General features: G+C 48.2%; 1 protein-coding gene and 1 long non-coding RNA gene across 2 annotated transcripts in view; both read left to right on the forward strand.

The window, feature by feature from the left end:
• Positions 1 to 15,541, forward strand: part of LOC309377862 — a 102,891-nt gene that overhangs the window by 35,470 nt on the left and 51,880 nt on the right. The gene's annotated exons all lie outside the window — the stretch shown is intronic.
• The window catches only part of HSPA12B (heat shock protein family A (Hsp70) member 12B), a 56,592-nt gene continuing 51,880 nt past the window's right edge, over positions 10,830 to 15,541 (forward strand). Inside the window, exon 1 of the mRNA XM_081924983.1 lies at positions 10,830 to 11,026. The gene's annotated coding sequence lies outside the window, so the exon portion shown is untranslated. The remainder of the gene's footprint in view (positions 11,027 to 15,541) is intronic.

Here is a 15,541-nt window from a genome sequence, read left to right on the forward strand (position 1 = left end):
CAGATGGGAAGGGTATAATTTTTTAAATTTATTATTATTATTATTATTTCCTATCAGATGAAGGGTGAGCTGAGTCCCACCAAAGGCTCACAGCACACATAACCCTCCACTGTCCTGAGAAAACCCCTTACAGTGGTATCTCTGGTTACAAACGCTTCTGGTTACTCACTCTTTGGGTTACGAGCTCCACTAACCTGGGAATAGTTGCTTCTGGTTGCGAACTTTGCCCCAGGATCCGAGCAGACGTCGCACGCCAGAGGCGCACGCACAGCGGGAGGCGCCATTAGCGAAAGCGCGCCTCAGGATAAGAATGGTTCCGACTTGAGAAGAGATCTCTGGAATGAATTAAGTTCGTAACCAGAGGTCCCACTGTAATCCTGACTTTTTAAAAACTATTATTATTCTTTGGTAAATTTACAAAAAGAAAAGCACACACCAATAAACAAATTTTAGACAGGGGCAAGATTAGTATGTGGGTTGGGCCCTTGCAAAGGAGGGCAGAATCCTGGATTTTTCGAGTCGTTCCAGACTCTTGAATCATTCAGAAAGAGGATGTCCAGTCATCTTGGAAAAGTCATGGAGGGCTCAGGACCCCTCTCCCCAAATGCCTCACCCTGAGAAAGGACCCCCCCCTTTCCCTTCCTCGGGACACAGTATCTTGATTTTACTCTCAGATCTTTTTCTGTCCTCCTGGGAAGTTAAGGCTCACCCCCGCCTGGCAATTCCTTTCGCTTCTTCTTTGAGATCCCTATCTGTAATATCAGTTCCTTACATCGCAATGTGCACAGGCTTCGTTGGTTCAAATCTAGAGGCAGAACAGATGACAGTTAACAATATGAGATGCATTAGGAAATGGGAACAAGGTGTAATGCTCAGCTTTCGGAAAATCAGGGGAAAGATAGCATTTCTAGCTAAGACTTCCTGCATCCTCCGTGCTGTCTGTGCAGATGGAGTGAGACAGAGCTCAGCAGCCATGGGCAGCCTGAGGTCCAAAGCCCCCCCCAAAACTCAACCCCCGGTCTTGTCCCTCAAAAAAATGTTTTGTTAAGTTAAGTTTGGGAAGCAGGGTTTTCTGAGAAAATTTCTGAGGTGGCTTTCTTTTTCTTGACTCCCTGGGAAAATGAAGGCTATCTTGCAAAAATGCCATCCTTTCCCTAGTTGTTGTTGTTTAGTTGTTGTCCCTAGTCGTTTAGTCGTGTCTGACTCTTTGTGACCCCCTGGACCAGAGCACGCCAGGCACTCCTGTCTTCCACTGCCTCCCGCAGTTTGGTCAGACTCATGCTGGTAGCTTCAAGAACACTGTCCCACCATCTCGTCCTCTGTCGTCTCCTTCTCCTTGTGCCCTCCATCTTTCCCAACATCAGGGTCTTTTCCAGGGAGTCTTCTCTTCTCATGAGGTGGCCAAAGTATTGGAGCCTCAGCTTCAGGATCTGCCCTTCCAGTGAGCACTCAGGGCTGATTTCCTTCAGAATGGAGAGGTTTGATCTTCTTGCAGTCCATGGGACTCTCAAGAGTCTCCCCCAGCACCATAATTCAAAAGCATAAATTCTTCGGCGATCAGCCTTCTTTATGGTCCAGCTCTCACTTTCATACATCACCACTGGGAAAACCATAGCTTTTACTATATGGAACTTAGTTGGCAAGGTGATGTCTCTACTTTTTAAGATGCTGTTTCCCTAGTAGTTGTCACCAACACCCCGCCGCCACCATGACGCCCCAGAATAACACGAAGAGGATTTAAGATTTGTTTGTTTTGTGCATAGCTTTTTAATCCCACCTTTTCTCTGGGTTCTAATCCTCTGATGCCCTGAGTTCCTTCCAGTGTTTGAGGTCCTGCCCCCCTGGGAGGGTTGGAACATAATTAGGGAGCGGGTGGCACTGTGGTCTAAACCACTGAGCCTCTTGGGCTTGCCAATCAGAAGGTCAGCGGTTCGAATCCATGCGACGGGGTGAACTCCTCTTGCTCTGTCCCAGCTCCTGCCAACCTAGCAGTTCAAAGGCAGGTAGATAAATAGGTATCACTGTGCCAGGAAGGTAAACGGCATTTCCATGTCCTCTGGCACTCGTCATGGTGACCCATTGCGCCAGAAGTGGTTTAGTCCTGCTGACTACATGACCCAGAAAGCTGTCTGTGGACAAACGCCAGCATGGTCTGAAAGCAACATGAGTGCCACAACCCCAAACTTAGTTGGTCTCTAAGGTGCTACTAAGCGGCATGGGTGGCGCTGTGGGTTAAACCACAGAGCCTAGGACTTGCCAAACAGAAGGTTGGCGGTTTGAATCCCTGTGACTGGGTGACCTCCCGTTGCTCGGTCCCTGCTCCTGCCAACCTTGCAGTTCGAAAACATGTCAAAGTGCAAGTAGATAAATAGGTACCGCTCTGGCAGGAAGGTAAACAGCATTTCTGTGCGCTTCTCTGGTTCGCCAGAAGCAGCTTAGTCCTGCTGGCCACATGACCCGGAAGCTGTACGCCAGTCAGGGGTCCCTTTACCTTTAAGGTGCTACTGAAATGAATTTTTTAATTTTGTTTCGCCTATGGCAGACCAACACGGCTACCTACCTGTGACTACAACCCCATAGTTGCCTTTGACAGGACGTAACCACCCAGGGGTCCTTTACCTTTTACATTTACCCAATAGAAGGTTTTGTTGCTGAACTGATCAGACAATATTCTTCCTAAGATGACAAATAGTCTATAAGGATTGGAGAATTAAAAAAAAATACTTAAAAAATTACAGTATAAAAGGAAACTTCTTGGCAGAATTAGACTGAACCTTGAACTGTATAAATATAAGTTTGTAGAGAAGTTAGCAGAAACTATATAAGAAATACGTAATGGGGCGCTATAAGATAATCAACAGATAAAGTACAGCGAGACTAATTGGAAATCATTTTTAATTTCTTGTTTTATAAGTTTTACAATCGTTCACATCATTGGGAGTACAAATGATGCTAGTTATAAGAATTGTGTTGTTTAGATATTGCTATTGTCTGTTTGTCAATTTATAGTTTGATTATTTGATTGTAGGTTTGTTGGTTGATTTGTTTGTTTTCCTAGCATGAATGTATCTATTTTAAAACAATAAAGATATAGCGCTCTCTCTCTCTCTCTCTATCACACACACACACACACACACACACACACACACATTTCGTTGTTCTGTATGGGACAATGACAATAAAGATTATCGTATTGTATGTATTTCTTCCTCACTTTTTTGACAAATGCTAACAGTCTCTTAGATAAACAGACAGAGACAGATCCCCTTGAGGCCTGATCCAGCCCCGTGATTCTGTGACCGAACCCAGTTTATTAGCAGGTCAGCACCAAACTTTCTAGCAAAGTCTGCCCCCTTCTCGCACTTTTCCATCAGTCGCTAATGGCTCGGGGCGAGAGTGAAAGGAGAGAGATCTGGAAACAAAAGAGCAGCGAAAGTGAGCGATACGGTAAGGGAGCCTTGATAGAACAAGACATGCCTTAATAGCAAGACACTGTATCCATTTATCCAGCAAAGGGAGCATGGCATCTTCTTGTCCTTCAAGGCTCAGGAGCCTAAATCTTTGTGACAAAGACACAAGGTGCCATCGCTGCTCAAGCCCCCGACTCCCTGGCATTTTGCCGTCTCCGTTTCTCCGGGCCATGGAGGGACATGCCAAGAGGGAAGGTGGGAGGGATATAATGTCCCTGTCTAATGTGAACACAGTGTTTAAGAGCAAGATTAGGGCAGCCACATCAGGAACGATCTCCTACGACGAGTGCCAGTAGATGCGGGCAGCTCCCCCGCTGTAATGTAAGGCGAAGCGGCAACTTCAGATGGCGGTTTTCAGTGCCTCTGGCGTTGGCAGGTGCAGATCTGACCCACAGGGTCCAACCCAACAGGAGCTTCTCCTGCAAAGACCCCACTCCACTCTTGCCCAGGTCCTGTGTTTCCATGAGGATCACACACGGCTCTGGGCAATGGTTGCCAGGACAGTGAGCAGAAGAGGTCTTGCCACTGGGCCTTCCTGCTCTAGGTACCAAATCATAGAATTGTAAAGTTGGAAGGGAACCCAGAGGTCATCTTGCCCAACCCCCTGCCGGGCAGAAATCTAAACTAAAGCATCCAGGACAGGTGGCCGTCCAACCTGTGCTTAAAAACCTCCTGAGGGAGACTGTTCCACTGTCAAACAGCTCTTACTGTCAGAAAGTTCTTCCTGATACAGTCGTACCTTGGAAGTCGAACGGAATTTGTTCCGGAAATCTGTTCGACTTCCAAAACATTTGGAAACCAAAGTCGCAGAAGCGCTGTCGGACGTTGGGCTTCCAAAAATAGTTCGTAAACCAGAACAGTCACTTCCGGGTTTGCGGCGTTTGGTAACCAAAACGTTCAAGAACTAAGCTGTTTGAAAACCAAGGTACAACTGTACTGAGTCAGAATCTCCTTCCTTGTCACTTGAAGCCATTGGTTCAAGTCCTACCCTCCAGACCAGCAGAAAATAAGCTTTTCCCTCTTCCATGTGAAAGCACTTAATATATTTGAAGAGGGCTTTCATATCTCCAACAAAGGTTCGTATAGTTAAACTATAGTTTCCCCAGTAGTGATGTATGGAATTGAGAGCTGGACCATAAAGAAGGCTGATCGCCGAAGAATGGATGCTTTTGAATTCTGGTGCTGGAGGAGACTCCCATGGACTGCAAGAAGATCCAACCTCTCCATTCTGAAGGAAATCAGCCCTGAGTGCTCACTGGAAGGACGGATTGTGAAGCTGAGGCTCCAATACTTTGGCCACCTCATGAGAAGAGAAGACTCCCTGGAAAAGACCCTGATGTTGGGAAAGATGGAGGGCCCAAGGAGAAGGGGACAACGGAGGACGAGATGGTGGGACAGTGTTCTCGAAGCTACCAGGATGAGTTTGACCAAACTGCGGGAGGCAGTGGAAGACAGGAGTGCCTGGTGTGCTCTGGTCCAGGGGGTCACGAAGAGTTGGACACGACTAAACGACTAAATGACTAAACAACAACAACAAATCATATCTTCTCTCAGTCTCCTCTTTTCCAGACTAAACACACTCAGCTCCTTCAACCGTTCCTCATCAGGCTTGGTTTCCAGACCCTTGATCCTCTTGGTTACCCTCCTCTGCACACTTTCTAGCTTGTCAACACCCTTCTTAAATTGTGGGGCCCAGAATTGGACACAGGTTTCCAGGTGTCAGCCATCTTGGGGACTTGAGGTCTTGGGTCATAGAACTGAGCACTGATCTCCCCCAATTTGTCTCTAAGAACCAGGTGCTTATCTAAGGGCTGTCAGGGAGGGTTTCTGGCCATTACCACTAGAGGGCTCTGTTTGTTAGCAGGATAGTTTTCTCAGCCCCGCCCAGGCTTCTATTGATTGGGCCCTGATGGGATAAAGGCTTACAGGCCAGCTGGTCCTTTGCTTTGCATTCCTGCTGGCCCAGGAGGCCTCCTTGCCTGGCTCTACGCATCTGTCAAGGATTGCCTGATTGGGGTGCAGCTGCCCCATGTGGTAAACCACAGAACTACAGGTGGCCACAGTCCCTTCCTGAAGATCCAGTGGAAGTGAGTTCCATAGGTTAACACTGCCTTGTGCGAAGGAGGGCTTTCTTTGTCCTGTCCTGAACCTTCCAACATTCCAACAACCTTCCTACGAGAGAGCAAAGAAATAAAAGTTTCTCTATCCACTATCTCGAAGCCACACATAATTTTATAAATTTCTATCATGTTGCCTTTTCTCTAAGCTAAAAAGTCCCAAACGCTGCACTCTTTCTTTTCATAGGGGTATCTTTCCATCACCTTGATCATTTGAGCTGCACTTTTGGGAAACTTTTCCAACTCTACAATATCCTTTTTGAGGCGAGGCCACCAGAACTGGACACGGTTCCAAAGGCGACCGCATGAACCATTTGTACCATTCTCTATCCTCCACCAAGGGACAATATTTTCAGTTTATTGAAAAGTATTGAGAAATCTCCCTGCACCCCAGCACCAATCTGCTGTTCAAGCCAATTGCTAGCATGTACCCGAAAGCTGCCTCCTCAGCAGTACACGGGGTCACACCTCTTGCTGCCAAGGGAAATCACATCAGGTAAATGGGAAGACATGTTAACCTCCCTCTCGGCGCGGCTGGAACAGGGAGCCTTGGAATTAAACCGCTCAGTCAAAACATTAAGGAGCTATTAAAGCATAACACCAAGATGGCAAGGAGACAGGCCTGGCTAAAAGCTTTTTGGCGTCGCGTAGATTGCAATAATCCCAGGCCTGTTACTGTGCTCAGAAGGGAGACAAGGAGAAGACAAAGACATAACAGGCAAGAGAGAGACTGAGAGGAAGAGACGGAGGAGCAAGGGAGTGCCTGGGTGTTTTATGTGCAATTAAAGCACAAATCAACACTAATAAACATTTACTGATTAGCCTGATTCGTACTCAGCAGCCGATAAGCGCTGCAGAAGAGTTTGCAGCCTGGATCAGGACACAGCAGTCTGTATCACCTGGAAATCTCTACCTAGAGTGGGCATGCTTTTCGCTGGCAGAGTACAGGATTTTAGGGTTGGAAGGGACCACAAGGGTCATCTAGTCCAACCCCTTGCATATCTGGGCTGCCATTTGCCTGGTAGGACCCCTGTCCCATCCCAGAGTCTGAGGTTTTGTGTCTCCCCATGTAGCCTTTCATAGAATCAAGCCACAGGCTTAGTCTGCCTGTGGGGTAATCCAGCTCTGCCCCACAGTTTCTTGAAGAGGGTGAATGATACCAAATTAACGATTCTATTCCTCCCTGAGCTTCTGCATGTGCTGGGCCCGGGGATAACCTGTGAAATGCAGTCCAGGACCAGTCCAGAATCCGGAGGTTCCGCTAGGAGTCAGTCCGACAGGGCCAAGGAAGGACACGAGGCAGGAAACCAGGCTAGGTCAGACACAGGGTCTAGCATACAGCAATGCTGCTCCCGCAACCTGGGGCAGGGTCCAACAGCCTTTTATCTTTGTCGGGGTAGTGGCTGGTCCTGATCCCCCGGCAACTCACCTCCCTGTTTCGCCCGAAGTCGGGCACTCCTCCTGCGAGTACTCAGGTCTCTCCTTCTTTCAGACCTCAGTCTCTGCAGCTCGGGAGACGTTGGTGTGTTACTAGACCCAGGGGCCACCTCAGCCTCCCCTGACCCAACCGGCAGTGGAGCAGCTGTAAGTGATGGCCCAGCTGTAGGCATCTGGAGCCAGGGCAGGCTCAGGTCCCTGACTTGGCCCAGCTGGCGTTTGTTGCAGGGGAACCTGTGCAGACTGGGGCTCTTCAGGATCAGGCCCCAGACTTGGTTCAGATGATGCGGGACTGAGACTCCTCTGCTTCCAAGTCCAAGCCCGAGTCCCAGGCCATTACACTGCAAAGGGTCCTGTCTGAGCGCATGTTCTCCTCCAAGGGAGCATTCCTGAGTCACGGGACGTCTAGGGGAGGCCGCCCAAAGGCCACACCCACAAGTCAGTCTTTACAATGACCTTGTCCCACTTGGGTTATTTATTCTAGGACCTGGCAAAAGACCTCTCAGAGGGGATTTAGTAACACGGCCCTATTGTGAATCAGGAAGCAAACCAGCCCTTCCCAAGCAGGGTGTGTTCGGTCTGCAGTCCACGATTTGGCTCTCGCTCTCTCTTTTTTAAACAACAAATAGCCACGGACATTTTCAGACAAAAACATGACCCTGGATGAGGCGGGGCAGTGAGGTGAGTGATAAGCAGTGTCCCGGAGGGCAGCCGCCACCCTGGGAATTCAGGCGTGCCGGTGGAGGCCTGACCCTGCGGGAAGGTCAGGATCTAGAACGTAACTCGGAACGAGTCAGGAAGGACCTCGAGGCCGTCTCCATTGGGTGGTGCTTGTGTGGCGAGGTCCTGCCCCCCCCCAGTGGAAATAAAGACACATGACATAATTATTAAGGTTAATGGGCTAAATAAGGCCACAACTTTATTGGTTACAGGTGATGAGCGGTATTGGCTTAGGCATTGGTCCTAACCGACTATATCCGACTTCAGCCCATCCGCTTGAAGACCGGGAAGGGTTAACCACCAGTAGGGGGAGTCCTGCTGATGCACATCAACTAGGAACTCCCCGGGGTCACCGATAGGGGGCGTGCCTTAGGCCCTCACCTCCATAGGCTTTGATCAGGGCAACGCCCCCCGGAATCCTTTACCGGACTACCCTTCAATATGCGGGGCAGGTGATGGCGCTTCCTCCCCTCTTCCATCTACAGAACTATACCAATGCCTAACCGCCAATACCCAGAAAATTGTGACGATTTGCTACGAGGTAGGCAAAAACCAAGTGGCTGGTGCCAATTTGCCAAGTGGAAAAATTCCTACCAGGCCCCTCAATGGCGACCAACCAAGGTCCATAGCAAGGTCATGAGATGAAAACCTTATAGGGTGGGAGGGTGGGAAAAGCAGGAACAGCTGGTAGGCGGCAAAAGAGGGAGATCCCCAGCCGCGTCTACGTTTAAATAGGGCAGGCCATGCCCCCAAAGCCAGACGATTGGCTGGCCAGGGTGTGACACGGTTGGGGATTTCCCCAATTGTGCAGGGGCTGCGCTCCAGCCCCCGCGCACATGGTGGGGCCGTGATGCCTGCAATCCTACCTCCTCTGCAGGGCAGAAGTGGCTTTCTTGGAAGCCCTGATGAAACGCTCTCCCAATCTGATGAGTCTTTCGTCACATGATGACCTCAATGTTTTGCTCTCTTGGAAGCATGCCACTGGAATCTGTCCTAGAATCATAGAACCAGAGGACTTCCAGTGAATTGGGGAGGGGGTCCCACCACGTTCTAAGGTCGTTCATTCCACAATCAAACAGGAGCTTCAACCTGGTTTGGTTGTAAGTGGGCAACCAATGCGACCGTTATCATAATGCTATCACATGATCTCGGTTCGGATGCTCCTGTCAGCAATCTGACTGCAGCATTCTGCACCAAACCAGGCCCACATAGAGTGCCTTGCAGCAAACTGATCTTTGTTTCTATTTTTTATGAAAAACTACCTCCTTCTTACATCTTAGATTGAGACGTGAACTGAAACACAATATCCTGAAAAATTCGCACATCTCTGAATTTTGTGATGCCGTTCTCTAATGCACAAAAATGCAGATGTATTACGGTGTGTGCATAGCTAATGCCTATGTGAGTGAAAATAACGTACAGAAATACATTCTATTGTGGGACAGTGCTTGTAAAAGGCATGTATGTTAGTTAAAACAGCATCCAAAAATCTAGAATTTTCATACAGACTTTTTAAAAAAATGCACATATGGAGAACTGAGAAAACTATGAAATGAGGGAGAAAAAACCTGACAGGTTTGCCCATCCTTAACACAGTGATCTCACTTTCACCTCTGGTAAACAGGTAATATGAGTTCCAGCCTTGTTCTGAAAGTCTGCCGAATCTGTTTGGTCAGAGGTGACAATGGAACAAAACACAGGAGTTCATATACACACCATGGGGCAAACAATGCTTCTCTTCAACTATTTTGTTTCAGCCCTGTAAGAACAGAAGAAGAACCTTGCAGGATCAGGCCAAAGGGGGACCATCTGGTCCAGCACCCTGTTCTCACAGGGGCCAATCAGATGGCCCGACGGACAGCCTGTAAGCAGAACCTGAGTTCAGCAGCAACACTCCCCTTCTGTGGGTTCCAGCAAACTGCTTCTGACAGTGGCATCCTGGCTAGTAGCGCCGATTAACTTCTGGCAGTTCCCTCCCTGCAAGAAGTGAGGTTACAGGGAACCAGGCAGAGGGCCTTCTAGGTGGTGGCACCTGCCCTGTGTAATGCCCTCCCATCAGCTGTCAAGGAAATAAGCAATCTGACTTTCAGAAGACATCTGAAGGCAGCCCTGTTTAGGGAATGTTTGATGTTTTATTGTGTTTTTAATACAGTGGTACCTCGGGTTACAGACGTTTCAGGTTACAGACTTCGCTAACCCAGAAATAGTGCTTCAGGTTAAGAACTTTGCTTCAGGATGAGAACAAAAATCGTGCATCGGGGGTGCGGCAGCAGCGGGAGGCCCCATTAGCTAAAGTGGTGCTTCAGGTTAAGCACAGTTTCAGGTTAAGAATGGACCTCCAGAACGAATCAAGCTCTTAACCCGAGGTACCACTGCATGGGTGGAGTATAAATAAATTATTATTATTATTACCCTCTCCGCTCCTGCAATTTCCAGCAACTGGGATTCAAAAGCGTTCCTGCCTCCGACTAGCCATTGTGCTCAGTAACCCTCCTTAGCCCCTGGGCTAGGTGATAAGACTCTGGCTAGGTGATGCAGAAGATGCTCTCTGTGGTCCCGTCTGTTGCTTCCTATGCACGTTTGAAATGCCCCCCCCCTTTCAAAAAGGAAAAGAAAACAGATCTTGAAAGGAGGGCTATATATGAGACACAGTTAACCTTTCCCCTCTTTCCTCTCTCTATTTTCCTTGGCCTCCTGCAATTCTCCACCCCAGGCCTCTCTCTCTCTCGAAGAATCTGCGCTGGGGAAGGGGAGGGTCTTTCCTCCCCGCCCTCCCCCCCTCCCCACATGTTGTGTCTGCCCTCCACATCTTGCACATTCCTGCAAAGGAATCCAGGGGGGAGCCTCCCTACATTTAGAAGGGGGTGGTTTGTTTCGGCAAAGGCTCCTGCGCTACCCAGGCAAAGGAGAGAGAAGGAGGAGGGAGGTGTTGGGGGTCTCTGTCCCGCAGGGGTGGGGTAGGCTGAGCCTGGGCCCCCCTTCTTCCTCCCACCCCACCGTCCCATGCAGCACATCTGCAGCTGGGCTTGCAATTTGAACCAGAGCCAGGTCTGGGCTGGGCCAGGATAAGGGGGTGGGGAGGAGAGGGAGGCCTGGAGGAAACTGGGAGGAGAGGCAGAGAGACCAAGCAGACCAAAGGACTCTCTCTGGGCATGGTCTTCAGGTCTTGCAAGGTCCAGAAGAAGAGGTGGCCTCAGGGGAAGCAGGAAGGTCAGCTGGACTTGGGGGGCTTTGTCCCGGCCGCGGCATCTGCGGTTCATTGGCACCGCCCGTGAAGAAGAGGTGAGGCTCCCTTCTCGGCAAATCCTTTCGGGCGAGAAGAGTTTTGGAAGAAGGAGACAGGCAGTTCCAGAAAGCCATGGGCAGTGCCAAGGTTGGGGTTGGGGGGCTTGTGGCGAACGAAGGATGCAGGGTGGAAGGAGGTTGGAGATTAGGTGACATCTCTCCTGGCCCTTCATGCCAGGGGAGGAGAGGGTGGGGTGGTTGGTGGGGTGGCCTTGGAGTCAGGGAGGAAAAAGAAGTTGGGTCTCAGCCCTGCTCACGCGACCCAGAAGCTCGCTGGCTGGCTCCCGGCCTCTGAGCCAGACTTTCTGGGCGAGAGACCACCTCGTAAGGTTGTTGTGAAGATAAATGGAGATACGGGTAGGTTGTAGGTTACCCAAGACTGCAAAAACCACTCCAAGCAATGTGGGAGGGCTGCGGGACTAGCTTGGGTTAATACTGCAGGTCTTCTTTGACTTATGTATGGATTATCAGGTGCATTAAAAATAAATAAATCTGTTTAACAAAGTTTACACCCCACTTTACTGTAAGAACAACCACCACCCACTAAACCTATTTTGGTTTTTTTAAAGTAAAATATTTGAAATTGTCAATAAAAACAGTTAGAACAGGATTTGGAAACATCCAAAAGATGATTAAACAGCAGCTAAAACAGGATAAAATGCATGCAATAATAATAATAATAATAATAATAATAATTTATTATTTATACCCCGCCCATCTGGCTGGGTTTCCCCAGCCACTCTGGGCAGCTTCCAACAAAATATTAAAATACTGTACAATAGTCTATTAAACATTAAAAGCTTCCCTAAACAGGGCTGCCTTCAGATGTCTTCTAAAAGCCTGGTAGCTGTTGTTCTCTTTGACATCTGGTGGGAGGGCGTACCACAGGGAGGGCACCACCACTGAGAAGGCCCTCTGCCTGCTTCCCGGTAACCTCACTTCTTGCAGTGAGGGAACTTCTATAAGGCCCTCGGCGCTGGACCTCAGTGTCTGGGCAGAACGGTGGGGATGGAGACGCTCCTACAGGTATACCGGGCTGAGGCCGTTAAGTTGTTCATGTCTGGGGAGGCTTGCCTAAACAAAAATGTTTTAAGCAGATGCTGGAAACCCAGCCAGATGGGGGGTTATAAATATATTATTATTACCGTATTATTAAAGAACACAGTAAAGGCACCTGCGTGGCGTCAACAGGCAGTGAGTTCCAAAGTGTACGTAGGTGCTGCCTCGCTAAAATATTGATTTCCTACAAGTGTGGGTGAGTGTGACATGGCCTCTGTAGCATGGCCAGTTCCGCAGTTCAGAGACGTCACAGAATAATAGAATTGTCAAGTTGGAAGGGACCCTGAGGATCATCTAGTCCAGCCTGCCCAGTGCAGAAATATGCAGCATTGCAGGACTGTGATCTGTCTCATAGGGGGATCAAACCTGCAATCTTGATGTTATCAGCACCAGTCTCTATCCAACTGAGCTACCCTGGCTGTATTGAGTGGGCCTATTTGGGGTAAGCCAATTTCATAAGTATACAGGATTTGAACCCAGGCCTCCAAGTCCCCTAATTCAATGCTCTATCTCTCCTTCTTTCCTCCAAGGGGTTCAAGATGCTGAATGCAGTTCCCCAGCTCTGCATTTTATGCCCTTAACAACAATGTGAGGTAATAAGGCCCAGGGTCATCCTGTGAGTTTCATAGCAGAGGAGGGATTTGAATCCGGACCCTCTCAAGTCCCAAGTCCAGCCCTCTAGCCAATACATTTTATTGTTATCTGCTTATTTGTTTTACGTAAACCACTTGAGATCTTTTTTTAAAAAATACATTAAATAAGGAATAAAGAATAAATACACCACACTGGCTCTCGTGAGGTCTGAGCCCTGAGTCCCAATTCCAGGAGTAGACACCAGGAACATCTGGAGCTTCCAGGTTTGCTTAGCTACAAAATATTGGAGAAAACCTTGGACTTGCAGTGGGATCGTAACTCTTCTTACCTGGGGGTCAAAATGTTCTACACCTGCTCTATAACAGTGGCATGAAAGTTTCTTCGAATCACGACTTCTCAGTAGTGGGTAAAAGCTTTTCCTGTTGAATATCTACTGGTCAGCAACTGGAAAGGGAACCAGGCAGAAGGCCTTTTCAGTGGTGGCTCCCACCTTGTGGGTCACCCTCCTATCCAATGTCAAGAAGATGAGTAACTATACAGCTTTTAGAAGATGTCTGAAGGCAGCCCAGTCAGATGGATGGGGAATAATAATAATAATAATAATAATAATAATAATAATAATAATAATAATAGGCAGAGGACCCTTGCATAAACATGGGCCAAGAAAAGTTTAAGTTCCCATCTGGGGAATAGTTAAGGGTCGCCCTGGGTATTGGCTGAGGTCTACAGGTCCTCTTGGAACAGGAGAACTTATGAGCGTGTGAGAGGGGTCCGGGTGGGGCTTTTTTGTTGATTATGATTCCCAAAATTTCTGAGTCTCATCCCTGCATTTGGAGAAGAGTATAAGTGAAGTCCAGTAGGTAAAAAGGGTGGGAACAGCTCTCGGAAGCAAATAAGTGTATACAGGGAAGAATATTGGCCTGAGACAACAGGGACCGATGTATAATTCCCCACCTTCTTTAACCATCCCATGATATTCAGAATCAGGGTTTGGGAAGGGTATATTTCTCCCCACTCACCTTTTCAAGAAGACACACTTGTGTTTAACAGGGAAGATAGTTGTGAAACGAGTAACAGCCTGGAAAATGCATTGAAAACACTCCGTATCCCATGGTGCAGTGCTCCCTGACAAGTGTCCATGTCCCCGTGGGCTGCTCAAATTTCTTGGTTTAGACTCAAAAGTGTCAAAGAAAAACTTCTTTCTGGGCTCTTGATCTCCATACCTAAACTTGTCCCAAGATGAGAAAATAAGAAGCCAAACTCATTTTAACCATTCAGGGACTTTGAGTGTGGAACATGGTGGTAGTTCTTCGAAATTAATTTCCCATGAACTGTGCGAGAAGAGGAAGGTGGAAGGAGAGCCTGATGAGGAGGATATCTGGAGGTGCAGACCTTTGTTTTCTTCCTCTTCCCTCCTGTAAACAGAACAGCCAAAAGATGGAACAAGACCATGAACTGCAAATCTCTAAGCTTCTATTAGCACTTAAGATTGTAGTGACAAACAGTGGAAGAGAGATCCTGTTTGCAGGTTTCCGATGGTCATCTGGCTGTCCGCTGTGAAAAGAGGAAGCTGGACTAGATGGGCCATTGGCCTGATCCTGCAGCCAGCTCTTCCTACGTTCTGACCCACCTTAAACAACAGTATGGATAAGCCCTTAATTTCAGTTTAAACTAGGCTTCTCCAACCTAGCACTCTCCAGATATTTAGGACTACAACTCCCATGAGGCTGCGTTGGCTGGGTCTAGTGAAAATTGTAGTCCAAGGCATCAAGTTGGGAGAGGCTTGGTCTGATCCTGCAAACTGCCCTGGGTTCGTTTTTTGTTCGTTTTCACAATGGGCTCGCAGACTTTAACCATTAGCAAAGTTGGAAAGAAATGCTATTGAATTCCTGCTCTGCAGAAGTGTTTATTCCGGAATCTAACAAAGGGAGGGTCCCCTGTTCTAAGAATTCGCTCTGTTTCTCTCCACCTGCCTCCCCTCAGTCCCTCAGAAGGAACCAACTGGCTGTCCACTTTGGTGACCCTGTCTCAATGGGCAGAACCCCGGGAGATTTCCTGCACTTAGTGGCTCTTGATTTGTTGCCGGAAAATGTGCCACCAGACCCCCCCCCCCCTTGACTAGTCTGCTGTAGACAACAAACGCTTTCAGTGCTCCTTTATCCAGAAAGCAGGCCGAGTGAGCCAACAGTTTCTCAAGGCTGATTGTGAGAAAAGGCACAATGCTTTGCAGAGCCCTTTTTGCACGCTGAAAACTGCTTCGGAAGCAAATTATGATCGCATCTTGGTGGTTGCTCTCGCTTGGCTTCTGCTCAAAGTCGTATTTTCTCTCTCTCTCTCTCTCTTTTTGCAAGAGGAGGTGCGTGCGGGGACAACGCCGCTGCAGCCAATCAAACGCTTGTGGTTCTTTCTGTAGCAGTGCCCTTTGATCCCACAGATGGAAATTATAATCTTATGTATGCTTTGCCTTTTACATCATAGGAAACAAAATACTTTCACTACCAGAAGTCAGGGCAGAGAAGCAAACATATGCAAGGCAGGAGGGAGGGAGAATTTTTGGTGCAATCGCTGGATCGGATGTTCTCTCCATGTTTTAGAAATACTTAAACCCAAGTACTGTGTTGGGACTGGTGCGTAGAGCGCATACCTTAAATTATTCCTGCATCACAGGGGGTTGGACTTCATGATCCTTGGGGTCCCCATTCCAACACTACAATTCTATGATTCTATAAGCCCAGAGAAGGATCACCAGCAATTCCTAAAATGAAAGGTGCTAGTTCTACTTGAGACTCAAAGCTCCTTCCGTGCCTATGAATCCAACTGTGTCAGGGTAGTTCTTGTTGAAGAAAAGGCACTCTGTAT

This window comes from Podarcis melisellensis (genome assembly GCF_964234715.1).
Source record: "Podarcis melisellensis genome assembly, chromosome: 9".
Taxonomy (NCBI): Eukaryota; Metazoa; Chordata; class Lepidosauria; order Squamata; family Lacertidae; genus Podarcis; species Podarcis melisellensis.